The sequence below is a fragment of the Oxyura jamaicensis genome, chromosome 2 (genome assembly GCF_011077185.1).
Source record: "Oxyura jamaicensis isolate SHBP4307 breed ruddy duck chromosome 2, BPBGC_Ojam_1.0, whole genome shotgun sequence".
Taxonomy (NCBI): Eukaryota; Metazoa; Chordata; class Aves; order Anseriformes; family Anatidae; genus Oxyura; species Oxyura jamaicensis.
In genome coordinates this window covers 109,773,229-109,800,119 of record NC_048894.1, presented here as the reverse complement: position 1 = coordinate 109,800,119, position 26,891 = coordinate 109,773,229, and the positions used below count along the sequence as shown (strand labels likewise).

At 40.4% G+C, this 26,891-nt stretch overlaps 1 protein-coding gene across 1 annotated transcript in view; it reads left to right on the top strand.

The window, feature by feature from the left end:
* The window catches only part of PIEZO2 (piezo type mechanosensitive ion channel component 2), a 457,465-nt gene that overhangs the window by 5,509 nt on the left and 425,065 nt on the right, over nucleotides 1–26,891 (top strand). The gene's annotated exons all lie outside the window — the stretch shown is intronic.

Here is a 26,891-nt window from a genome sequence, read left to right as displayed (position 1 = left end):
GCTTTTCTTAGCTAAGTTTTTAAAGATATAGGGAATTAACTATTCCACCATTCATGCTTCTGCTTTATGAAAGAACTGTATCCTGAAACACAGTAACATCTACTGTCCTCTCCTTAATATTGTTGTTCCACAAGTCAGATGCCATTCGTCATGAATCTTTTTAGCCTTAATAATGGAAACTTTAGACCCACAAAGATTCTGTACTAGAAAAATTGTTTTACCTAAAACAGTAAAATGAATATAATTCCTATAGAGAAGGCAAATCAACATTCACATAAAAGCGTTAGGACAGTTTAAAGGCTTTTGTTTGTTAATAAAATACCCAATGGTCAATGTTGTCCTCTTAGTACATGGGTTACCACCAGGGAAAATTATTCATAGTATATCTCCTGTTTCTTCTTGGCTCTGTGCCTTCCTAGTTTCTCCAGTGAGAGACTGGTATTTCAGCAGGACCGAAGAAATGATGTTTACTCCTGTGCCAGCAAAATTTAATGTTGTACCCATACAAACATTATAGTATGTACTATATTTATAACAGGTTATTTTATGTAACCTTTGTCAAATTTCTTTGTTTCCAGCTTTTTTTTTTTTTTTCCACCCCCCCCCCCCCTTTTCTTTTTTTTTGATTAAGACCAAATCACATGCTTCCCTTATCCATTTAAAGTTCCTTAAAACCTGCTAGTATTTTGGACAACGATGATAATGTTTGCCACAATTTCAGCTGGTATTAACTGTGTTCTACCTGCCTCATTTTTCCATGCACGCTATGTGTAAGAATTCTTCTTGGTTGGCATCTTATAACCCTCACTGTATTGCTGATATACACTTCTCTTCTGTATACTCATATATTATTTCCTGTTGGATCAAGCCACACAAATAAAAGTGTATGGTTGCATTATAGATACTTGCTGTAAGCAAAATCTCTTTTTAGAATTGGAGTTTGGAAGAATCAGCTTCTCTTTCTTCCCCAGTCCATTAGCTTCACCTGTACACTTTTTAGGCTGAAAACATGTAAAAAGGAAAATTAAGGAATTTAATATGTGCTGTAGGAAACACAAGACAAAATATTCTCCATTCTAGAGACAGCTGATTTTCTAGAATGAGGAAGTTAATGTTGTACAGCAAGGTATCCCTAAAGATATTACATGCTATATGAATAAGACATTTAATGCAAATAAGTAGTGCAGGAAGAATGGAGCATGTTTACTTGCTCCTGATTGTGGAAAGCACAACAAATTCCATTAAAATAAATAGAGAATAGATTATTAGATTATTTGGAATGCTAATAGTTGCTGTAGAGAGATAATATTTAAATTATATTATCTTAGCTAATTGTCCTTTGTATACATTTCCTTTACAAGATACTTAAGCTCCCACTGGTATAAGAAATTACAGCATCATTAATTGTTGTGGAGAGGACTCCTAAATCAAAAAGTAGAATATAAAATTCATAGGAAATCACAGCAGGTTTATGTGGTTCACAGATCCAACATCTGTGATAAAACTCTTTTGGCTTTTACTATTATTTAGTAAGTTTTAGATTCTGCAACCTCACATTTGTACTGCTATACTCTCAATAACTTCCTTGAAGGCAAAACAACCATAGGGCTGTGTCAAATTTGCTGCCTTGAAGTCACAAGTCTCTTATCCCATAGCTGGCAGGTTAGATAAGTCTTTGTTCCTCTCTAGTCACCATTAAGAACACATCTTGCATGAAAATTAATTTTTGGTAGTACCTTATCTTCTGGAGAGAATAAAGTTTTATTTCAAATCTCATTGGGGAAAAAAAAAAAAAAAAAAAAAAAAAAAAAAAAGCTTCAGTTTTAAGATTTGACCGGACATGAAAATCTTGCTTAGAAATGGTGAACATGTTCCAAGGAAATTCTGGCAGTTCCTGGCGTGAACAATGCAAATATGATAGTTTAAAAAGAGCTTCATGAAAGAACTTGGAAGCATTTAGATGTTTCTGTAAATACCTTGTCACCCCAATTTTCTTAGTTAAATAGCAAGCTTGCACTTTTAAGTGAATGAAGAGTCAAGACAAAAATTCCTGGTCTCTCTTTTACCTCTATACCTCCTTTATACCAATCACTGCTGACCTTTAACTTTCAAGAGCAATCCTTTATCTTTCAGGAGCAATTACAGTGTTGCGAGAGGCTGTCCAGTCAAAGTGTTTTTTAATTTTAATGGGAACAGAGTGGCTTTTAGGAAGAGGATTTTTTTTTTTTTTTTTTTTTTTTTTTTTAAACTGTTAAATGTTTAACAGATTTCAGCGAGACTGTAGTCCTGCCACTGTATGGGAGCCATGTGTGTTGTCAGTGGATGACAGACTCATTCCCGCTAAGCATTTATTTGACATCTGTCATTACCTCTGACAGAATGTGTCATTTTAACTGAATGCAGTCTCTTATTCAGTTTTTCCCAATGTTGGTTAAAAACCAAAATGATACATGCTCCTAGGCTGAAAGCTTCCTAGGTAGTGGTGGGTTCATTATTCATAGTTGGGGTGTTTTCATTCTAATGTCATTCAAACATTTCTTCAGACTTGCCTTTTCTAAAATCATTCTCTTGCAACTTATCCTACAGGCATAACTGTATTGTGACTGTTCTGAGAAGCAAGTATTCAGACTGCTAAATACATTAGACATAAGAAGATAAAACAACCTTAAACGTCCTCTTTAAATGCTGTGCTGAGTTACAGCCCCCCCAGACAGCTGCAGGTTTGCAGAGGATGTTCATTTCTGTAGCCTTTGGCAGTGTTGCTATGAAAAACACACTTTACATATCACTCTCTATTTCAGATTTTTAACACTGAAGAGTGAAGGAGTTTATCTTGTTTTTGTAGCCTATCCAAGGTTAAACCAAATACATTAAAGAATTGTCCGTGGCATGCTGCTGGGTTGAAGAGCCTAGCTTAAGTTTTGGAATTTATGATTTGATTGGCATGATTCATGGGCATGCTTGATATTGTATTGATAAAACAAACATTTGGTTCTTCCACATTACCATTATGCACTTAAATATTGAGGCATTATTGAATGCTTTCAGGTTTCCGCTCAGTGGCCCAGCAAATCGAAAGTCGGATAGCATAATGATTCAAAACATTTGTAGATGCCTCTTAATGCAGTTTAAAATGTCAATGGTGAAATACAGTGAAGGGAATTACAGTTTTAAACCATTTCTGGCCCCACACACGTGGTGGGGCAGCTCAGGCACTCAAGCAGCTGCAGGGATGTGGCTGGGCTCCCCGTGGTGTCCTTGCACAGCATCCTTCCCTCCAGCCCTGGCTTCACATCCGTAGGTAGCTCAGCTCCACCACCCCGCTCTCTCACTCCCCCTCCTCAAAAGAATGGGGGGTGGGGGTTGGGGGAAGGAATACGATGACAACAAGGCTCAAGGGTTGAGATAAGGGCAGGGAGATCACTCGCCAATTATCATCACAGGCAAAACAGACTCAGCATAGAGAGATTAATGTAATGCATTACCTATTGCTCACAGACTAGAGTAGTGAGAACTAAAAGCAAACTAAAAACATCTTCACCTCCCCCCCCTCCCCCCCTTCTACTTTGTATCCCTAAGCAGCATAAGGGAACGGGGAATGGGGGCTGCAGTCAGTCCCTGTCACTTCATCTCTGCCGCTCCTTCACGGTCACTCTGCCCCTGCTCCCCGTGGGGTCCCTCCCACGGGATGCCGTCCTTCCCCAACTGAGCCTGCGGGGGCTGCCCACAGGCAGCAGCTCTCCAAGAACTGCTTCCACACGGCTCCATACCATGGGGTCCATCCCCCAGGAGCAAACTGCTCCAGCACGGGTCCCCCACGGGCGGCAGCTCCCCGCATTTCCCCTGCTCCTGCGTGGGCTCCTCTCCACGGGCTGCAGCTCCGGCCCGGGGCCTGCTCCTGCGGGGGCTCTCCATGGGCCGCAGCCTCCTCCAGGCCACCTCCACCTGCTCCACCGGGGGCTCCTCCACGGGCTGCAGCGTGGAGATCTGCTCCGTGTGGGACCCATGGGCTGCAGGGGGACAGCCTGCTCCACCAGGGGCCTCTCCACAGGCCACAGGGGAACTGCTGCTGTGTGCCTGGAGCACCTCCTGCCCTCCTGCTGCGCTCACCTTGGGGGCTGCAGGGCTGCTTCTCTCACATTTTCTCATTCCTCTCTCCTAGCTGCTGTTGTGCAGCAATTTTTTCAAATTTATTTATTTGTTTTGTTTCCTTTCTTAAATCTGCTCTCCCAGAGGCCCACCCAGCATCACTCTCTGGCTCGGCTCTGGCCAGCAGCGGGTCCCTTTGGGAGCTGGCTGGAGCTGGCTCTGCTCTGACATGGGGCAGCTGCTGGGCTCTGCTCACAGAGGCCACCCCTGCAGCCCCCTGCTACCAAAACTTTGCCATGTGAACCCAATACAAACCCACAGCCTCTGTGCACAGCCTATGCTCAAGGCTTTGTCAGCTCATTTCCTGCTTCTTTATTTTCTAATTATGCAATTAGATGTGCACATACAAGATGTGGTGTGTAAAACATCCGCTAAACACTGTAAAGGACTAGGGGTATAGACCACTAAATGAATGGGTGAGGTTTCCTTGGCTCCTTCAGAGGGCTGCAGGGGAAATAGTGCCAGCAGCACCTCCTCTTTTTTTTTTTTTTTTTTTTTTTTACTAGGCTCTTTCTCAAACATTTTTTCCCTCACTCCTCACAGCTGTACAGTATTTTGTCCTCTCTTCCCCAGTCAGTCCCTGATGTGCCACCATCTGAGCTGCGGGGTCCAGCCATGCCCTGTGGTGGGGTCTCTGGAGCCCTCTGGAAGTGGCTGGGGCTGGCATGGGGCAGCCCTGGCATCACCTCATGGAGGAGCCCTGCAGCCGCCTGACAGTGCTTGGGTGCCTGCACCCGGTACAGAAGGGGAAAACAGCAAAAAAACAATCCATCAAATTAAAAACCAAAACAGTGACTGAAGACATCATCACCATGACCGTGCTGTTGAACCATCCTGACAGCCTTAGCAGGTGTTGAGTACTTGCCCCCTCGATTTCGTGTGGTCTCACCGACCATGAGTTCACTCTGACATGGGTGATGGAAAAAGGAAATAAAGGATGTAGTTTTAGCATCAATACCACTGCAGCAAATGTGCTTTACCATAAGAAAGGTCCTTTAAACACTGTACAATTTCCACTTCCTGTGCAGGAATAAATACTGTTTTTTATACTGATATACCTCTTACACACAAAACCAGGGTCTTGCACTTGAAAGCTACTGGGTTGCTGTTGTCTGGTGTGAGCCGAATTGCACTGGCACATGTTCTGCTGGGTACTGGTCTTTTTCGTCATCAGTGGCACTGACTATCCAGCAGGTTTCTTCAGCAGCCGGACAGTAAATACAGCATGTCCACATAGTCCTACAGTGACAAACCTAAAAAGAACTAGGAAAAGGCTAATTGTTACACTCTGACTATATCCACAGAGTGTGCTTACTGGTGCAGAAGCAACCGCTCAGCAGTTGCTGGCATTCTTATATCATTCCTTTAGTTTTAAATCATCATTGCTGATGCGGTAATAATTAGGGATTGTTGAGCTGGTTAAGACCAGGTAAGCATCTAATCTAAACATTTGGGGTTTGAAGTTGTTGGTTAGCTTCCCAGCTCCACTCCTAGTTTTCATGCGTTCCAGCACTTCCCTGTTGGGACAAATCCAGGTGGGGAAATATCAAAATACCATAAAAGAGACTGTTCTCTGAGACTTGGTGGCTCCATGCCAGTGACCTGTTATCCTAGCAGCCAGACGAGCTGTGGTCATAGGTAATGCATCAGTATAATTCACAATGCACACCTTATTTTATGGCTTTGCCTGTTTTTTTCCTTCAGTGTTTGACAACTTGGACTCAGGGGTGAGGCTTGACTTAACTTGGAAAATACTCCTGAAATCTCAAAATGCGTAATTAAAAGTAATAGGTGTAATATTGATTATTATGGGAAAATGCAGAGTTGAAAACTAGAGGGAATGAAAGTTATCACTCACAATGCAAATATATCTGAGGCAAACACCTGATGCGACAAGTAATCTCATTCTTCACAATGAGTCACCTTTTAATAAAGACACATGAGATTTGGGCATTTTCTTGCATGCTTTGGACCACTGATGAACAAAGATGTGGTAGAGACTGTTGTCCAGTAATTCCTGATAAAACAAATACATAAATTAGCATTGGAACAAAGAGCAATCTCAGAAGAATAGCTCATTTTATAAATTAAAAAGTATAATGACACTGAAGTACTTTGTTTAATCCTGGATTTAGAAAAAGTAAGTTAATTTTCATAACTGTGTACTTTGTACTTGTGTTAAGAAGTCATCTATATTCTTGTATGTCTATCTATCTCTGTATATGTATTCACATAGGAATATGGAGAACATCAGCTGCTTGAGAAAATGTTGTAAGATTGTAAAGAACAAGTGGTGAACGTCACAGTTTTGATACTCTTGAGACACCAGGTAGTGCTTTGTTCCTTTTTTTTTTTTTTTTTTTTTTTTTTTTTTTTAATAGAAGTCATTTCCCACTGTGCTAGTAAAAGGTTGCTCCACTGAAATCTTGCTTAAGGGCAGATCAGACTGTAAACCCAGTAAATTCCTTTGCTATAGTGTTCAGGACAGTGTGATTTTTTTTTTTTTAATATTTTTTATTTTTATTTTTTTCCTCCATGGAAAGTCTCTGGATTTTCTAGTAAAGCTTGTCCTCATCTGCGTGCCTGATTTTGTGTATGATATAGGCCTTTATCACCTAGACTGAGTATAACAGAAGGTGTGGGTAACCCTTCTAACAGCCACATGTCAGAGCAACAGCTGCAGTTTCCTAACCGAGGTGAGAAACTGGAGGATTTTATACTACCCTCATTAACGAAGAGCTGGAGAAGTTCCTGCAGCATCCTAAGAGATACAGCTCAGACTTCTCTCTTGTGGTAGTTGTATCTCTCATTCTTGACTCTAGCCTTGTTTGTTTTGTTAGAACCTCTCTTTTGGTTGTTCTAAAATGTATGTATTGTTTTGCTAGAGAAGGCATGTGTATAAAAAGCATGCCTTTCATGTGGATGGAGGGTTTGCAATGGGCCTCAGCTTGTTGGATAAAATACTAGCGGCTATTGCTGCTTGCTGGCAGTGCAGGGTCATGAATAATCACACCTCAGGTCCCCAGAGAAGAGGGTGGGAGCTGGGAGCAGCGTGACTCTGCAAATGGAGTGAGGAATGGGAGAGGAAAAATGAAGATGAGGAATGCTCTGCATACATGCACCCTTGTCTTCAGTATACCTCAGGGCAGAAAAGAGTGCTTCTAGAAGTCAGACACTTAAAAACTGAAAACCATGCTGGTGTTTTCATTGCATATGCTAAGTAGAACTCAGAAATCCTGATGCTATTTATTGCACGGTCTAAGGCTGATATTTTCTAACCACACGTGTCTAAAATAGGGCATCTAAATGTATGAGTAAGTAACAGATTTAAGTTGCAGTTGCAAGTACTCATCAATTGCACAGGTCCTTTTGGAAAGAACGTAAATAGAAGAAATAGACATTCAGCTTGTGGAAATAATTCTGAACAGGTCTAACATGGTGTGATGGTTTTACTCGAGTGGGCAGCTGAGCTCCACCACAACCGCTCTCTCACTCCTCCCCTCCTCAAAGAGGAAGGGGGAGAAAAGACAACACAAAGAGCTCGAGGTTTGAGATGAGAATGATTTAATTAAAGGAAAGGGGAATGGGGAGAAAGAGAAACAAAAGAAACAACAAGGCAGCGCGGAACACAGAGAGAAAGAAAAAAAAAAATATTCTCTACTTCCCATCAACGAGCGATGTTCGGCCACGTCCCGGGAAGCAGGGCCTCAAAATGCATACCGGTTGTTCAGGAGAGACCCTCCCCCATGAGAGCCCCCCTTTTATTGCTCAGTGTGACATCAGGTGTTATGGAATATCCCTTTGGTTGGTTTAGGTCAGCTGCCCTGGTGATGTCCCCTCCCCATCAATTGCCCACCCCCAGCCTGCTGGCTCTTGGGGGCCTGGAAGGAGTTCTGATGTTGTGCCAGCACTATGCAGCAATAGACACAACACTGGAGTGATACCAGTGCTGTTCCAGCTACGAGTGCAGAGCACAGCACAGTGTGGGCTGCTGCAGGGAAAGGTGACTCCATCCCAGACAGACCCAACACACATGGGTCCAAATTCCATCCTTGCTCTTTTACCCTGTCCTCACAAGAAGGTCTCTTACCTGAGAGGTGGGAATGGTTGTGATTACTTTCTACTTTTTTATTTTTTTCCTGAATTCTCTTTCGTAACTAAGAAATCATTGTGCCTGGCCACTTCTGTTTATGCTTTCCGGTCCACCTGAAACTAAATATCCAACTGCAGGTGAAAGCCAAAATGCAAACTGTCTTAACTCTCTTATTTCTTTTCCTTTCCTTTCATTTGCTCCTTGTGTCTCCACGTGCTACAATGAATTTTAAAATCCTTATATGAGGTCATCTGTCAATTGTTATCCTTGCTCCTGTACTGCAGGCCTTACATTTGATTTAAAGTCATTGCTTAGTTCATGGCAAAGCTTGTTGTTTGCTGTGAAAAAAAATAAATACTGAGGCTGTGGTTATAGGATTTTCATTACTTTATGGGGGTGCATATTAGGAACAGATGTTGAATGGGCAGTCAGCCAGGTCTTGTCATCTGAGACATGGCACATAGACATTTTTTGATATAACCCCTTCTAAATGTAAAACAATCCTGGCAACAAAACAGATTGACCCATGTTACAAAATGACTTTTTAAAAAGACTCTTCTCCATTACAAAGCTATACCGTTGCTGTGGGTTATAAGAAACAAAGCAAAGCACCACGCAGCCACTCGCCCAATTTTCCACTGCCCCAGTGGGACAGGGGAGGAGGAAAGGAAGACTAAAAGCAAGAAAACTTGTGGGTTGAGATAAAGATTATTTATTAAGCAGAGGAGAAATGGAAAAAGAAAGAAAGAAAATAAAAGAATTAATGCACAGGCAGTGACTCACCACCTCCCCTTGGGCCAACTGATGCCCAGCTGCATCCCAGGCAAAAGACGGCTGACCTCTCTATGCCGCTCATCTCCATTTTTTTGCTCAGCATGATGTCATATGGTGTGGGACATCCCTTTGGCCAGTCTGGGTCATCTGTCCTGGCTCTGCCCTCTCCCAGTTTCTGGTGCACCCCCAGCCTGCTCGCTGGCAGGGCAGTGTGAGAAATAGAGAGGGCATTGACACTGTTGAGCAGCAGCTAAAATGCTGATCAACACTGTTTTCGTCACAAATCAAACCACAGTATTTAAGATATTTCGTTGCTGTAGCTCTACTTCTTTGTTCATTATATGTCAAAATATGTGTCGGAGTTACTGCTTATTTTCTTTAACAGTCTAGGGTGGTAACCATTTTAATGTATATGCATTTTACCTTCCATTCATTTTTGGGAGCACTTTCATGATTTTATTTTCCAGTGCCTATGTGTACTTTAGAATCTTTTCTGAGTTACCCACTTTTCCTTTTTATATTACTGTAACATAAAATGAGCTATGAGCTCTGATTTTGTGTGTCTGCACAGGTACATTTCACACAGGTATAGACAGATTTGAAAGAATTTTATCAATTTCATGCTAGGCCTACATTTAGATTTTACACGACACTTAATCCAACCAAAAAAAGGTAAAATTTTGAGAGTGACAGAAGTATTTGCATTCTCCATTATAAGAATTGTAACAGAAAGATTTTTGCTGAGCAAACATTTCAGTGCCGAGAGCTCTGCTGGACAGTATGGACAACCAGAAAGCAGACCTGAGTGAATACTGAAGGAAGGGAGTTATTTCATCATGCAAGTTCTCAGAAATATCAGAAGTAAGCAACCAATATCAGAAATAAAAAGTATACTGAAAGTTTAAGACCGGACTTCAAAGTTCCCTGAACTGATCTCTTTCACTAGCTGAATACAAAGTACGTTAATTGTTTTTATGATTGTGAGTAGTGAATTCCCATATTCTGATATGATTTTACTCACCATTTATAAAGAAACTCAGATCTGAGACCTTCAGGTTTTTACAGTTTTGATTATTCTTCAGTAAGACTTTCAAGAATGCAATTTCCAATTAATCTTGAAGCTAATTTGCTGGGAACATTCTCAACATTTTCACGTCAATTCTTCTGTCAGTTCACAAACCTCCTACAGGACATCTGCTGGAGTTTTATCTAACCTACTTTTCTTATCCAAAGGGCTCAATCGCCAATAAATTAATTCCCATTCAACCACACTTTCCTTTTTGTTCATACCTGCTCATAGTTCCTCTGTGCTTGCTTAATAATTGCACTATTTTGTTTATATTATTATTATTCTGTTCCTTGGTATTGCACTGCTTCTTTAGTTAAAGTCATGAAAATGGAGTTTTATTCAGTATTTTCTTCTTTATTTTAGTACTCTTACCTATTGTACCCATAAAAATCCCACGCATGGTTCATGATGTAGTTGTCTTTGCTGTTTATCACCAGGTCTTTTTTTTACATTTTCACAGAACAAAGGTATTTTTCTTTCTAGTCCCTTTCTTTAAGGTACATGTTCTTGAACATTTAAATGGAGTTATGTTTTCCTCTCCTTTTCCTCACATTTGTATGGGACTTACCCATCTGCAATTAATTGCAATGGGGATTGCATGACTAAAAGTGCTGTAGGACTGCTGGGGTTAATGACAATCAGGCTGTGAGAAGATGCCTTTAGCCAAGCATGACATTATAAAAATCTAGGTTCCCCTACTGTAGCGTTGTGAATAAGCATTAACACAAAACAAACTTGTTTAAATCAGTTCAGCAACTGGAAAAACTTAGCACTTGGCAAATCAGCTGTGTTTGTCTCAGTGCTTCGGTGCCAGGGCGCTCGTGTACCCGCACCTCTCCTTGCTTGGGCTGCGTGCAGCCCCCGTCCAACCCTGGGGGCCTTGGCTGCCTCACATGGCACCAAGTGCCTGCAGATGTTACCAGGAGCAGGTCTGCCCAGCTATGAGAGACTAGCACTTTCTGCTTTGATTTTTTTATTATTATTATTATTATTTTAAATTTATGTTTTATTTTTTGCCTTTGCATTTTTTACATGGTAGGCTGCAGCCTGGATGCCAGCCAACTTGTACTTCAAATGAAAAGTTGACTCAGAAGTGCTGCCTGCCATAAATGCTGTAGAGGTTTGCTTAAAATGAAAGATAAATGCAAGAGAAAATAAATGCAAAGGCCTTCTACATTACCTAATTCACAGTAAATACCAATTTGCAAGTGTACATGGAAGAAGACACGACTTACAATGTGAGCTTATAAAACATTTTGCCTAAAAATTAGAGAAGAGGAATGATCTTGCTAACTGCTTGACCAGAGATATTTTCCTAAAAAGTACAATTCATTGACTGTTAGTAATTAATTGCCATTGTGATGTAGAGTTGTACAGGCTTGTATGCCAAACAAAACCTTAATGATCAGCTCAGCTAAATCTTAGATGTCGTGTAGTGAAGTGACAGTTTACTCCCTGTGAGACTGATGGTCTGATAATGTGGCCAGGATTTAGGGTACATATTAATATGTTTTTGTCACACAAATTAAATTGGAGATAAAATGAGTGCTAAATTTTGGCAATAAGAACAAAGCATTCACAGCATAGCATAGCGTTCATTTGACAGGACAAGGGGCAGTGGGCACGGACTGGAGCCCAGGAGGCTCCCTCTGAGCACCAAGCCACCCTTGTGTGCTGTGCGGGTGGCCGAGCACTGGCACAGGCTGCCCAGAGAGGCCATGGGGTCTCCTCACGGAGACCTTCAAAAGCTGCCTGGACGTGGTGCTGGGCACCCTGCTCTGGGTGGCCCTGCTGGGGCAGGGGGATGGGGCAGGGGCCTCCAGAGGGACCTCACAGCCTCAGCCATGCTGGGATCCTGTGGTAAGGAATACAGAGCTAAAAACAGTAGCACAGTCTACTGTACATATAGGCTACATATAGTCCTGGCATGTATGTTGATGCCTCAAAGCATAGTAGCATAGTTTCTTCTAATGTGGAGTAATAAAGAATTATTTAATCACATTGAGCAAATGCTAGTTTATTTGTCCTTTTAGACAAGATATCCACCCTGGTTTTATGTACGTATTTCTGAATACATTTTCTCGTTTGGAAGCCTCTTCAGCTTTTCATGTAGTTTAGAGGAGAGTGACTATGTGATGGCTCAAGAGAAGAAATGCTTGAGAGACTGAAATTTAACACAGAAGGATGATAAAATATTCAGTTCATTACTGTGTTGATTACATGTAATACTAGGATTTGGATCCCTCTTGTACTAGCTTTGGCATGGTAATGTATGTTTAGCATTACTGCCAACATGGCAATGCCATTGCCTTATAGGACCCTCCACCTGTCTTGTGTTTGCTGTGGATTATTATGACCCTCAAGGTTGAAGGCTTCTCCCCTGGATGCGAAAGCCCAAGATCCGCTGCATTAGGTGACACGGGCATTTTCAGTCCGATTATTTATTTATTTATTTATTTTGCTGATGTTGCAGTTTTTGCCTGCACTTAAACAGAAGTTGCAGACACTGTGGCTATGCTAGTTATTTAAAAGTACTTCAGAAGTTAGCATACCGTCACAAAGTCATTGCTGTTCCCTGGCCTCTGTGCTTCCATTAGTTGCTTTGCAGACAGATGGCTGACTGAATTCAAAGGATCGGTGATCCTTTGTGGGAGAGGACCGTAGAGATGTAAGCAGCAAACTTTCTTTGTAATTTTTGGGGAATTAACATTCACTGTTGCATTTGAGAAAATGGTAATTTTCAGTTCTCTCTTAATGGTTCATAAAAATGTATTCACTCTGGATTTTGGGGCAAAAATTAGACAGCTTGTGAAGTAGCCAGTAAGTAGTGGTCAGGTGAAAAAAATACATCCTAGTGACAATAACAAATACTGTTTATAAGTAGGAAGCAGAGAAAGTTCACAGAAATTCCCTAGTCTCACAAGAGTCACCTCCAGAGGCTGGTTCAGCAGAACCAGCTTTAATTCAGTCCTTGGAACAGCTTTTCTTTGCTGACGGATTACAGAAGAAATCCAGAGAAAGCAGCACCCTGTGCTATTACGTTGTTAATTGTAGAACAGCACCTAACACCCCTGTAGTTTACTATTACTGTTTATAAGATATTTCCCCATAGGATATGTAATCATTTTATTTTACTTTTTCATAAAGGATTAATCTAAATGCAGAGAATAATGCTGCCATTTTCCTCCCAATCAGGCAACAAAGACCTTGTGCTGGGACCAAAATCAAATATTGTGTCATGTCCCAGATGGACAAAGCATTCTGGTTTTTATCACACTTGCTAATTCCCTTGTCTTATTCCATGTGCTGCTATAGAAGGTGTTTAACTAACAGAATTCCTGGTTTGAGCACTTATTTACTTTTTATTCATGTAGTAGAAATGCTAAATCAGGGTTTGAGTACACCTTAGTTTTGAGACATTAAATCTGACAGCCCTGGCAGGGTAAATATGATGAGGTCAGTATTATTTTGACTTGATGTGTGAGAGTAATGGGCTTAAATGGGTGAGTGTAAATCTAAACAATCTCAAATACCCTCATTGTTGAACTCCCAGTATTTTTTGTTTGCTTGCATTGTGCTGTAGTGCTTTCAAAAACAACGTAATTACCAAATTCCCTCTCACTTTCCTATAGTGGCTCCACCAGGGTGTGCAAGTTGCTTTTTCCTCCACGACTGACTTCATTATCACTGACTCTTTGAACTGTCAGCAAACCGATCATCTGCTAATTAAGGATCTAGAGTTTCACTTGCAACAAATGTAAGACATTTTAAGTTATTAGGTACTAGCAAATCTCAGCCCAACCCAATATATACAGTAGATTCCCTTCAATTCATCTCTGGATGCAAAATTACTTGAGCTCGTGAGACCACCTAGAGTAGAAAATGGCTGTGTCAGCCAGTTGTCACATATGCAATGTAAACACACCTAGCAAGGCAGATTCTTTTATAAAACGTAAGAGTTATCAGGCTCTGCCCAGACACCAGCCAGACTATGACCGAAATTTCAAGCAATACTTCTTTTATCGTTCTTTTGGGTGAAGTATTTCAGCAGGTTTATGCCCTGAGCCAAAAAAGATTTTGTAGGGTAGTCCCACCTGCTATTCACTGGGAAAACTTATTTTTAAACTGTTTCCATGAAGTATGCCTGGTATGGGATCAGGCTTTACAAGCTGAATGAGGGTTCTGCTGGATACATATGCAGTACAGTGCCTCAGTGTATGCACCGGAAAAGGTTCAATGCTGGACTCACTCCCTCCACACCTCATTTTTAAACTGTTAACTATAAGCTCTCATGGTAGCAATGCTACATCTGTACTTCTGGGGCCACTTTCAGGTGCCAGGAACCTCCTTAAAAGTGCCCTTTGTGTGCATTCCTTATGTAGAAGTTCACAGGCCAGAAGTGAGTCGTGTGGAAGGTTCCTGATGCTGCTCTTCTAGACCACCTGCACTATGAAAGTGTTAAAATATTATGGAAACATTTTATAGAAAGTGAAATCCATCTTTTTGTGGTCAGGTCGCTTAACAATGATGTTTTAAAGATTTCCAATTTGTCTCTGACTTGTCAATAAAAATATGTCTTTTGACTTGCCAAACTGATGTGGTTTAAAAATCAACTATATTACAGCATGCAATCCTTTACAGAGAACATTTCTAACTTATGACCTGAATCAGAAAAGAATTGTGAAAAGAACAAATATTTTTATTCACAGGGAAAATAATACGTGCAGGGTGCCACAATGACTTGTACAAAGGCTTCACCAACGGTTTCAGAAAAGTAAACACATCTTTATTATCTTTCTACGTGTGTGATATCTTCACAGTAAGGTGATGGACTAAGAAAACAAATGGATCTTAAATTTCTATCTTTGTAACTTTATTTCTGCTATTTTTTTTTCTGCTGCAGTTTTGTATTGTTTGGTAGGAAATAACAGTTTTCTGATACAAATAATCCACTTTTTACAGAATAGTAGGAAATCTTCCCTGTATTCTGTTTATTTTACGTTCCTTTTTTGGCTTTGATTTTCAGGGTGTGCTCCATGACAGTACTTACGAAGTATATTGCCTTTGCATGTTTCACATTGGGAAAATAATCTGCTAAGCAAGTAAATATGTGAAGTAATCTTTAGAACAGTAATCTAAATTGTGTAGGCTTCATGTCTGCACTTTATGGAAAACAGCAACCCCGTTTTTTTTTAGACAATTTTATTAAGCAGTTTTGTATTTGCGGTTTGCATTGTTGCTATTAATGCTACAGCCCAGCTTTCAAGGAGTACAGTAATGACGATGATGTCTGAAAAGCAGGCTATGGAATGAACCGTGTGTTTTATGTTTTCAAGTTTATTGCTTTATGCTTTAAATGTCTTTTGTATTTTTATTAGTGAGAGATGCTAGTTAATGTTGGGGGGCTGTGAAATCTGTTCTGGTGTGTTTGGACTTACAGAAGGAATAAATTTTGTTTGTTTAAAAATGAACAGAGAGATCCAACTCCCTTCTGTATGTATCATTGGCTTTTTTTTTTTTTTTTTTCTTTTTTTGACATGCCTTCATTATTATGTTGTAATGTTTATTGTAATTATGTTTAAAGTATGAATTTCTCCTGGAGCTGTCATTTTTTTGGTAATTTTTTTGTCATTTTAATTTGATGTTACTGTAAGGTCTGAGATTTCACACTGATATCACACAGCTCAAAGAATGGTATTATTCAAGTGCTGAACCTGTTGCTTAAATTTGTACAGTCTGAAAGCCTCCTCTCATTCCAGGTGAAACATGAAAGTGGTATCACAGCAGTTCAAACTTGGGTGGCCCATAGGGTTTCAGATTGTATTGTTTGGGCCAGTGCTGAATGTACTGGGGCATATTCCAGAAGGCTCTGTGACATAAAATTTGAAGTGTCAGAAAAATGTAATGGAAAATTGTAATGTAATAAAGTGCTCATATGTATATCTGGAGTTTTGCATGTATACATCTGGAACTCTGCTCTCTGGAATAAACACAGCTGCATTTATTTGAATGTGTGAAACAGAGATTTATATACCCAGGGGAATAAATTTTGCACTGCATGCTTGAATCCACTAGAGAACAAGATTTTACTTGGCTGTGTATCACTGTAGTGAATATACTCTTTTTTTTTTTTTTTTTTTTAAGATTACGTGAGAATTACTGAAAAATTGGTCCTCTGATTTGAAGTTCAGAATTTAAACAATCACAATCCAAGTAATTTAGCTATATATGCTTCTCCAAACAATAGTCTAGACCACAGTGAATGCACTGTCTTTAAAAGATCCCAGAGATGAGCAGCAGATATTCATAGATACAGCTGCTGTATATGTAAGGGAAAACACTACAATGGGAAGGGTCGACCTGGGATCTGAATTTAAATACACTAAATCTGACAGTTCAGAGTGGCATGAATTTTAACCTTATATGATTAGAACTGAGCTGCAGGTACTGCACCTGCCTCTGTGCCCACCCACCCCATTACTAGTCTTACAACTGTATTTCCATGTATAAACATTTTTCTGCTTATCGTTACTTTGACCGTGCCACAGTGGGATTAGTTCTGTGTTAGCAGGTCTTTCTCCCAAAGACCACGTTGTGAAACTTGCGCACATTTTCTGCCGACTTTGTATTTGCTGCTGTGGGGCTGCTATGCTCTGTCCTTTCTGATATTTATTCATTATCTCCTTTCACTTTTCTAGACTTGCGTTTGTAACAATAATTTTGTCTCTTTTACTCCCTCTTACCTAAGATGACATCTTGCCAATTCCACTGCCCTTTTCAATATATTTTCACACTCCCAGAGAAACGGGGAAAGCTCAAAAATGGGATCCTGTTTCTCTTTTTGCTGTGTACCACTTGCAGTCTTGCTTGCCATTTCAAAAATAGTCACCTCCAAGCTGTCATCAATATTTCTCCACAACATGCTTGAAGTGTGGCTGCTTCACCTCTGCACACATCTATTCAGAGACTGCCAGCATGTTTGCATCTCTATGGCTCCTTGTTCACATGTGGTGCCCAAATGGTAGCCACTCTTGCTCACTCCTGAGGCCAGCTGCTTGCAGGAGGATCCTTCTTTCCTGGAGTTACCCTCCAGGATTCACTGCCGGAGCTACTTTCATCTGCTTAACAACTCTCCTTGATGCTTTCTTAACCAAGCCTCAGTACACTGCCAGCCTGCTGAAGCATGTCTAACGTCACCCAGCTCCAGCCGTTGCTTTTCCAGGTGCCTCTTTGTCCTGCAGGCTGCTCTTCCATAGTTGCCTTTCTCAGAGACTCTGCTATTCCACACATCATTTTGAAGCAACTCCGGCTTCACGCTTCCCCAAATGCTGTCCCAGAGCTTTACCAGTTGCCTTTAGTATCCCCCATCCAGAGCAGCTTCAGACACCTTGTTGCAGGTCCAGATCCACAGTGCCGCTTCATGCAGGATTGCAGGGGGATTGGCTTTCACAGGGCCGGGTAGTGAGAGCTGGACTGATGCCCCATATTTACTGTAGTTACAAAGTGCTGAAGCCTAGCCGTGCCTAGACTGACTGGCTCTCTTTGAGCTGAATCAGCTAGATATTGGGGTCAGACAGCAACCTGAAGAGCTCCTAGTTCTCGCACTTGTTCACATGATTTCAGCTTCACTAGAAAACTACAGATGCAGCTGTGGTGTTAGCAGAAGGAATCCATCTCTCTGGCTGCAGTGGAGAAAATGTTACGGGAAAATGGGAGTGTGGGATGCTGCCTGAGACCAGCAGGGCTACTCTGCTGAGGCCTAGCAGATGAAAGGCCCAAGCAATACAGCTGTAGTAACTGTAGGCCACAGTGGGCAGATAAATGATTGCTTGGATCAAGGGTTTGTTTATAACTGGACTGCAAGGATCTGAAAAGCTCCAGCTGAGAACTGATGTCCCTAGGCAGTGACATAAGTGGCTTGCTCAAAGGGAGCCTGTTTAATCTGAGGAAAGGGAGAGAGCTGGGAGAAAAATATTCTGGTATCAAGTTTGTATTAATTTTAATTAAAAAAATGCATTTGGGCTTGATATATTGACTCTCTTGCTCAGGAGCTTTTTCTTTCCCACATATAAAAAAAGAATGGAGATAAAATGCTCCAAAAACTGAAACTTCTGAAGTAGGGAGAGACACCATTCACAGGAAGAAGTAAGGTGGAGTTTTTGGCTTTCAAGAGCATAATGCTTTCTCTTGGACAGGCTGTCCTCCCATAAAGCTAGTATTAGCTCTCTGGGACTTATTGGAAGCACTCAGGTACCGTATGTGCCATTAGGTCTGAGTTAATAGGGAGGAGATTCTGCAGCACAGCCTACAGAACCAGTGAGCAACGTGTTTAGTGGATCATGACTAATTGAAAAAAAAAAAGTCAGATGTTCCAAATCCATACTTGCTGCAATTACTGGATGACTAAGTTGGTATTCCACAGTCCATAGAGAAGGAAATTCCTCCATCTGTTAGGGAGTGTCTGTGACTTATCCAGCCTCATTTTCTCTGGTCCAAACTTCTTTATGTGACTGGAATATGAACACTTCCTTGCTGTACTTGTCAGAGCGAAGCACTTCAGCTTCTCAGACTTGTCTTTTAGAGGAATAATTTGCAAGCTGCCTTGATGATGATTCCCTACTATTTCAGACTGGCTAGATTCTTCCAGACCACTTTATAAACCACTACAGCACAAATGTAAAAGACCTTTCTAATACTCATTTGCTCATTGCTGTCATGCTGTGGTAGAAACTTTCTTCAGAAGTCCCTGTTTGTTTCTGCTGCCTGTGAGTAATAGTCTGTGCTAGTAGAGTCCTGAAGCTACTCAGTAATTAAAATCACATCTGCCACTCTATTCTTTCTGGACTTGTGGTACCATATTACCATGGTATCTGAGGATCTCTAATAATAGGTCTTGAGCACAAGGTCTAATATGAACCAAATGAAATATGATCATACTAAAACACCTAGAAATCATTGTGTTGACTAGGTTTGGAATTAATTATTAGAGAACAATCTTTTTTTTTTTTTTTGGTTTTTTTTCTTGAAGTTTTTTTTTTTCCTCTTTCCTCCCCAGCACGGATACCTATAGTAGCAAACTGTTTTGTATGTGGCGATTTAGAAACAAACTATTTTTTTTTTTTTTTTTTTTTTTTTGTACCTGTATCTCTTTTGTGGTTGCTACCTCAGGAAATTCTTGGCCAATGGGTAGTTGACAGGAGAGATGCCAAATCAGATTACTTTGTGGTACTCTGTTTCTGTTAATTTCAGCTGAATACTTAAAATGTGTTCTATTGGTTTCAATAGCATGGAAGAAATCTGTTAACTGTCTTTGTACTGGTCGCATTCATGTTCCAGTTATAAATTACAGCAACTGAGCCAACATACTTGGGGTTAGAGCAGCATTTTGCCTCATACATGCACCGAAATGAACAAATAGTCTCTCTCCTTCTCATTAGCAATTGGCATTTCCTGGCTTTACAGACAATATATTTTCACTTCTTTTGTTATGTTTTTCTGTGCCCCACAGTTTGGAAAAGAACAGATTAGCCACAGCTGTTTTCATGCTGAGCGGGTAAGTTCGATGGGTGGTTTAGAAAAGTGATATATCCATCTTCATTATTTAATGTCTGGCTTATTGTGTGATGCTCAGGAAACACAAATCTTCTAGGAGGCATTAGGGCAGGTTTCTTAGCTGGAAATACAGGGGATTATAGGGGATGCTACAGAATGATCAGTCTGATCATCTTGTACACTAGTTGTAAAACCTCTCCGAATGAAGACATCTTTTATCCTTTCTGGTTTGAATTGCAGAATGCACAAAATCTGTGTGTGTCTATCACTCCCAGCTCCTCAAGATGTCAGTGAAAATGGAGTTTCAAAAGGATGGACAGAGAAATGCAGTACAATTGGTGAAATGCTATTCTTTACAGAGCTTAGTAAGAACAAGAGTAGGTCTGATGTATTCAGTTCTTCTGCAGGCAGGAAAGGTTGAAAGGTCCAGCCACTTTTCTCCTGTGCTTTTTCAGTCTTTCCACCTGAGGAAACAGAGGAATGTGCAATGCAGAGAGTCCCCAGGGGTGCAAAATGGATTGGCACTGGATGGAGGCTGTATAGGTTGGCTAGGTGAATGGAAACGAGCACTTAGCAACTACTCAGGGGATGGTGGAAAGCATCCCAACTCATCAGACAGCTTGACACAAGTGTATACAGCCTCTTCCCAAGCTATTTTTGCAGGGGTATAACTCTATGCCGCTTCTCATACACTGCAAACAGCCATTCAGATCTAAAAACATTATATAGCAAGGAACGCCACAGGCTTGAGAGCACCTGGAAGTCATCAGGCCATTTTAACTAGGTCCTCTTTTAGTAAGAGACTAAATGGTGTGCTGATAATTTTTAACTGCTTTGTCTGTAGGAACCAATGTATGTCTAGTGTATTATTTCCTGTATACCAGAAGTAGCTTGAGGTAGGATTCCCAGATATTTTAAAGCTAACACTGACACCTGATGACACTTCACATTTAGTAATAAGATGTGAAAGACAAAAGATACTGAAATCAGCCACTCAATTTTCTTATTTGTTTTTACTTTTTTTTTTTTTTTTTTTTTTTTTGGTGGGGGGCATTGTTGGGAAGTTATTTATGACTGTTAGGAGAGTGCCTTTGATGTAGAAACAGAGTTGCTAGTCCTTATGGCCTTTAAATTGCCTCTTAGTTCTCCACATTTCATGCTATCTTGCTATTTAGAAGCCTTAAAAACAGGTATTAAAAATCTGAATTTGGCTTTTGTTACTGGATTTATATTGACCAAAAGGGCAAATAATAAGATTAATAGGATTTCCTTTGACTAATGAATTGACTGATGTTTTTACTTGAATGATTCATAATATACCAAGAATTTTTCCTTGTGATGAAGAATACTGTTCATTAGAATATATTTTTAATGTCTAAACTGACCTGATAAATGTATTTTCCTGTTAATAGTTGTTTGAACAGCAAGAGTGACAGTTATTCAAACATAGCCACCCACCATACAAAGCACTTTTGAAGAAAAGGCAGAGATTGCAAGGGATTACTGCCCTCTTAGTTAGGCCTTGCTAATCTAGCTTTTATTTAAATAAATTACTTAGTCTATGATTTTTTTTTTGATAAAGCAGTTTTAAAAAAGCAGTTTTTATTAGAGATAATCAGTATTGCTCAAGTGCATTCCTTAGATGCATAAAGAAAGAGGGAGTATCTCCCTTGCTTTGCATCATTCCTATAAATAGTTTTATCAGATTATTCACCTGAATGAATAGGAACAAGTGTATTTTGTATCTATGCGTGTACTAGGAAAGCAGATTTGATCTGAGTGTTGAAAAATTCAGAATATATGACAATTGTATAAAAATCCTATTATAAAAATAATTCAAACTTGTTTTGACCCAATAATATCAAAAATTTGATTTTCTCAAAGTATTTTAAATCCACACTACAGGTGGATAAAAATGATTCCTTTCATCAACAAGCTGTGTTTTCTAAAAATAGCTAGTGCTAATAAATAATACTAATACTAACACTAATAAATAATATATGTAGCTTTCAAAGTTTCTACCAAAAGATGAGACAAAATGTACTTTTCAATCTGAAACATGCTATTGTTGCCCCCAAGCCCACCTGATTTCCATGTAGAACTGTTTCAGAGGAAGATAAATGTGCCGTATACCATGGCATTGTTTCATGGCTTTTTAAGTGCCTGGAATTAATGTGACGGGAAGACTAAGGTTAACCTTTGTACTGTGCAGAACAGGAGAAGAGGGGAACAGGGGAACAGAGACAACCAAGCGCATGCTAGGCTGGAAAGTTAATGAACCCCATGGTTAACATTGTGTATATGTGTTTACATGATATGTGAAATGGAGGAGGAAACTCACTGTCACTTTGATAATCTGACAGAAATCAGTGAACGTAAATGCCTGAGCTAAAGATGCAAGAATTGCCTATGGTACTCAAAACCATACTGCATGCAGAGCTGAAGCGAAGCTGATGGCAGTGGTGGTGAAGTGCCTGTAGATACAGCATTTTACCTATTTATAAAAAGTATTCTAGTTTATGAGTGCGTCCCTCTGTCTTTTTTCCATTGGGTGGAGAGTGAAGGCTATTCACAGGGGCTGGTTGGAGGAAGACTGTAAATGAAGGAGATTTTCCTGTGCTTTTATACAAAGAAACTAAGACTGGACAGTGTGCGTTACAGCAGAGCAGCATAATACAGCTTTATCACTCCTGAGCTTTAAAGAATTTTAATACCAAAAGTCACTTTTTAAAAAATATTTCCTAAGACTGCATTTACAGTGTTAACCAGTGTGCATCTCCTTGCAAAGCAGTTTTTCAAAAACTTATTCCCACTGTTTGTTCTACTGGGCAAATAGTGACATGCCAGGGCTAATTGAAAGGGTGCAAGTCAACATTTGGTTCAGATTGGCCTTAAGGAAATGACGTGTAATTCAGATCATTACTTTTTTTTTATATTATTTTATTATTATTATTATTAATAATCAAAATAGGGTATTGAATTTCCAGATCCCTGGAGTTTTAAGCATACCAGGCAGTGGAAGATCCAGAGTGGCACAACCATGAACAGCTCCAGTTCACTTGGAGGTGGAATAGGGACAAGGAGGAAAGAAGTTGCTATTTCAGCTAAGACACTAAAGTTTAAATAACTTATCCAAAGACATGCTAGAAAACTGCATAACTGCATGCAGTTATCTTGCTTTCCAATCTGAATACTGTCCTTCCTCCAGTCACAGTAAATCTTTCACTTGAAAATATGCTAATGGTTGTTTTCATAAAATGGAGTTGTTTTGCTTTTGCAATATTACTCCTGGTTGATATGGTGTTTTGAACATAAGCTATTTGGATCATATTTTATCCAAATCTTTATTGTGGTGTGATGCTGAACAGGATTAGAATAAATTATATTTCATCAATGAACACATATTTGTAGCATAGATTGTGAGACAAACAGACAATAATTACTCAGCTTTGTTTTTGTCTTTGTTTAAAATTATGAAATAAAAAACCAGCCATTTTCTAACCCATTTCCTCTCCCTTTTTCTATCCCATTTTTTTCTATCCCACTGAACCTGTTCCATTTATTAATATTTTCAATATGCAGACATTTTATGCACGTAACTGGAAACTGGTAGCTATTATACATGGGCTTATGCTGTTACAAAACGGTGTTGAGAGCAACAGCTTAGCAGGAATCTGTGAATCCACCCCAGAAAATGAATGATTAGTGACAGCTGGTGAACTTAGCCAGCATAGTTGCTTTGTATTTCGAGGGAGGCAACTGATTTAACAGAGCCACCTGATGGAAGAGCTCAGCTGGGCTAGAAGTATGGCTAGAAAAAGTATGGTAGGCCAACAACCTAAGTCTTGTAGTATTAAAGCCAGGACTTCTTTTTACTTTTTATTCTGCTACAAGTGGGGGGAAAAAAAGTAAAAAAAGGTATGAAAGGAGAAAGAAGTCAAGTCTCCAAAAAGCTTAAGTTGAATTTTCATCTTCTGACTTTGTGGAGAAGGCTCCTTTGGAGAAATCCTTGGTCATGGGACACTGAAAGAAGAAATATTTTGGAAGAGGGGTTCAGATGTCACACTGAGAAACAATGCTTAGCGTGGTAGTGTTTTAGACTCCGTGTGGTTTGGCCTCTGATGAACAATTCTCTCTGCAAAATGGGAAGTGCTAAATGAGTTGTGCTCAGGGTACTGGCTTGCAGAAGAGCTGGGCTAAAGCTGGCAGCAGTGCTCATGGATGTCAGCCATCTGTTGTCCTAACCTTAACCTGAGGAACCGTACTGCTGAGGCAGCTGGTATGGATGGGCTTTGGTTTGCATCCCCAGCTGCTGTAGACTAATGTTATATGTAACAGCAGTAACGGGTTGAGAGCATAAGCCAGGCTGTAAATAATGGTAGAGAGCTAGGACAAAACTTCTTTTGGGGTGGTGGTCTTCCATCACCTGTCATGGCCTGTGGAGTTTACTACTTCTTCCTCTAAAAAATGTGGTACCAGTCATAGCTGGACAGTTATACTCAGTGACAACTCCCAATTTGACCGTTTCTCCATGTGTTCATCAGATGAGTTAAGTGGTGACCATTTGGCAGAAGTGCCCACCTCAAAGCAGTGCTCTCAGTGCCAGGGCAGTACTGGCGTCGGCTGTTGATCTGATCCAGTTTAGCAGTTCTGTAGTCCTACTGAGAATAAGCTGATGCACTACGAGCACTGCACTGCAGTGTAGTTTTATATGATTGAGATGAGGGAGAGAGACAGTGCAGGGTTCTTGAGGATCTCAGTAAGAAAGGCCTGACAACAAATGGCTTAGTAAGACCACTGCTTTAATAAGAGGAATACAGATAGCAAGTAAATCTTATGTCCCTTCCAATGCTGAGCATCTTCCTTTCATTTAATTTTCATTTTGCTTATTTCATCTGGAAGAGACCTACAAACATCATCAAGTCCAACTCTCTGACCACTCCAGGATTAACGAAGTGTATTATAAAGGGTATTTTCCAAGTGTCCTCATAGAATATGCCTTCCAGCATTTTAACCAGCCTTGTTGCCCTCCTCTGAACGCATTCAAGCATGTTCTGTTCATGCAGCATCAGATGGAGCCTGGATGGATTTTCACATTTTTCTCTGTGCTGCACATAACAGGTCTGACCATGTCCCCTTGGTCCTTCAAGCTCGCATTACTTTTCATACAAGAAGACAATTCTATTCCTAAATAATGTTTTCACCAGAGCTTCTTGCTTCACTTTTAGTTGAAGGCAAGACCAGGGAGGTGGGGTAGTTGCTGGTATTGAGTGGGAGCTGCCTGCAGGCCCTTCTGTTACACTCAGTATGCTGAGCTGATCATGTAGGCAAGGAATTTGTGCAGCACAACACAGGCCTGAAAGCTGCTCTGTACATGCAGCATAGCACAAGCTTGTGCCTACTCAGGCTCACTGTTACAGGGCTAACCAGCTCCTGGATAGTTTCTTAGTCAGGACCAATACAAAGATCTAGAGTGAGAATCAAAGAAAGAGGTGTTTTTATCTGTTTTCTTCTTGTTGTTGTTGTCTCTGTGACTCAGCTCCTACGTTAGTAAATTAGCAATGCCAGTTTGTGCACTGGAACTGGCAGGTGAGAGCACTGGTGTCCAGTCGTTCAGAGGCCTAGACACCTTCAGCTGACTTTCCTGTCTCTGGGATGCAATGTCACTTTCCCAATTCCTGTTCTTCTCGTAGCTGTGCAGGGGAGATTTGTCTCTGTCCCCCTTTTGGTTTTCCTTTCCTGATTCTTCCTCAGGCTCTGAGCATATCCTTAACTTTGTGTCAGTCTTTAATTTCTGTAATGAACTACTGCAGTATGAGCACTTTGCTTCCACATTTTGTTCCACTCTTCAAGGAAACAAGTCTTTTCTCAACAGACCAACAGGATTATGTCCAAGTATATTCCTTGGAACATCATGGAAAAAGGCTTGTCATGTGGGGAATTTGGTGCTGCCTGTACCCGCCTCAGCTCTGAGGCGGGCACTTCTGCCAAATGGTCACCACTTAACTCATCTGCTATGAACACATGGAGAAATATGGGTCAAACTGGGAGTTGTCACTGCGTACCTGGAAAGGTGACCATGCAGGAGTAACTCTGTAAGTTAATGCAGAACATGAGATTATATCAACTGAGGGTGATCTGTAAGACTGCTCATTTCCAAACAATTATGTCTAGCTCTTGAAAGCACAGGGTGGCAGAAAGGACACTGCTTTATTTGCAGATGAGACAAAGGGATCTAAGAGCATTGTAGATAAGGTGAGATCACTTATTTTCAGTAATGCAGAAAAGTTGAGGACTATCAAAGTATCATTGCCTAGCCGAGGTTACACATTCTTATGTTATTGAGGAGACAGTCATGTGATTCTGCCTCCTTAGTCTTGACTGAAAATACCTTTAAATAGCAAATATGTCTGTGTTTCATGTGGTTTTGCATTTTTAGACTTGACATACAAACAATGAAATGAGAGGAGTATTCAGTATAACTGTATTTGGAATGCTCTGCTTATGCAAGAAACCACACCAAACTGTGAGGGAAACGAGGAGAAAAAAAATAAAAATCATAAGTATTAGCGGGAAACAAATGTGCTTTGGGGTTGCCAGCCAAAGCATACAGAGGTAATAAAACAAAAGGGACTTTGGAAAAGGAAAAAAGGCAGATCTGAAACTAGGAGCCTATTCTCTTGTTTCCCTCACCTCTCGTGGTAGGTGCAGAACAATATAACATTCATGTCTGAAATGCCTCACAGATGTTGTTCTGCTGGTGCAATCCAGGCAAGTGTCAAAAGTAAAGTTCGTATCTTTTTTTCTGCTCTGACTGCTGTCCATCTGAATGGCTTTCTGTAGGCCTTAGGATAGCAACAAGACTTATCTCCAAGTTGGGTTCCTTCTAAAGTGTTTGTCAGCACAGTGATGCCTAATTAGGAATGGAGGTTCCCTAAATCTGCTGGTTTCACTACAGCACACACAATCCATCACAGGTATTTAGCTAGCTATTGAGATCTCTTCCTCCTTCTTCCCTGTGCTGTGCTTTTAGAAGTTACAATATTCCCTCTTTACAGCAAAATGTGGAGATACTGTAGGTTTTTTATCCTAAGTGTTCAGCTCTGCAATTAAGGTGCCTTTAACCAGGGGCAACCTATGCCTGGGAGTTTTGGGATCAGTCCTGTGAGAGGTTTAAAACCCTTGACAAAATGTTACTGAGTCTCTTTTCCCTCTTGTGCTATGGGAAACCCAGCACCACAACACACAGGCAAT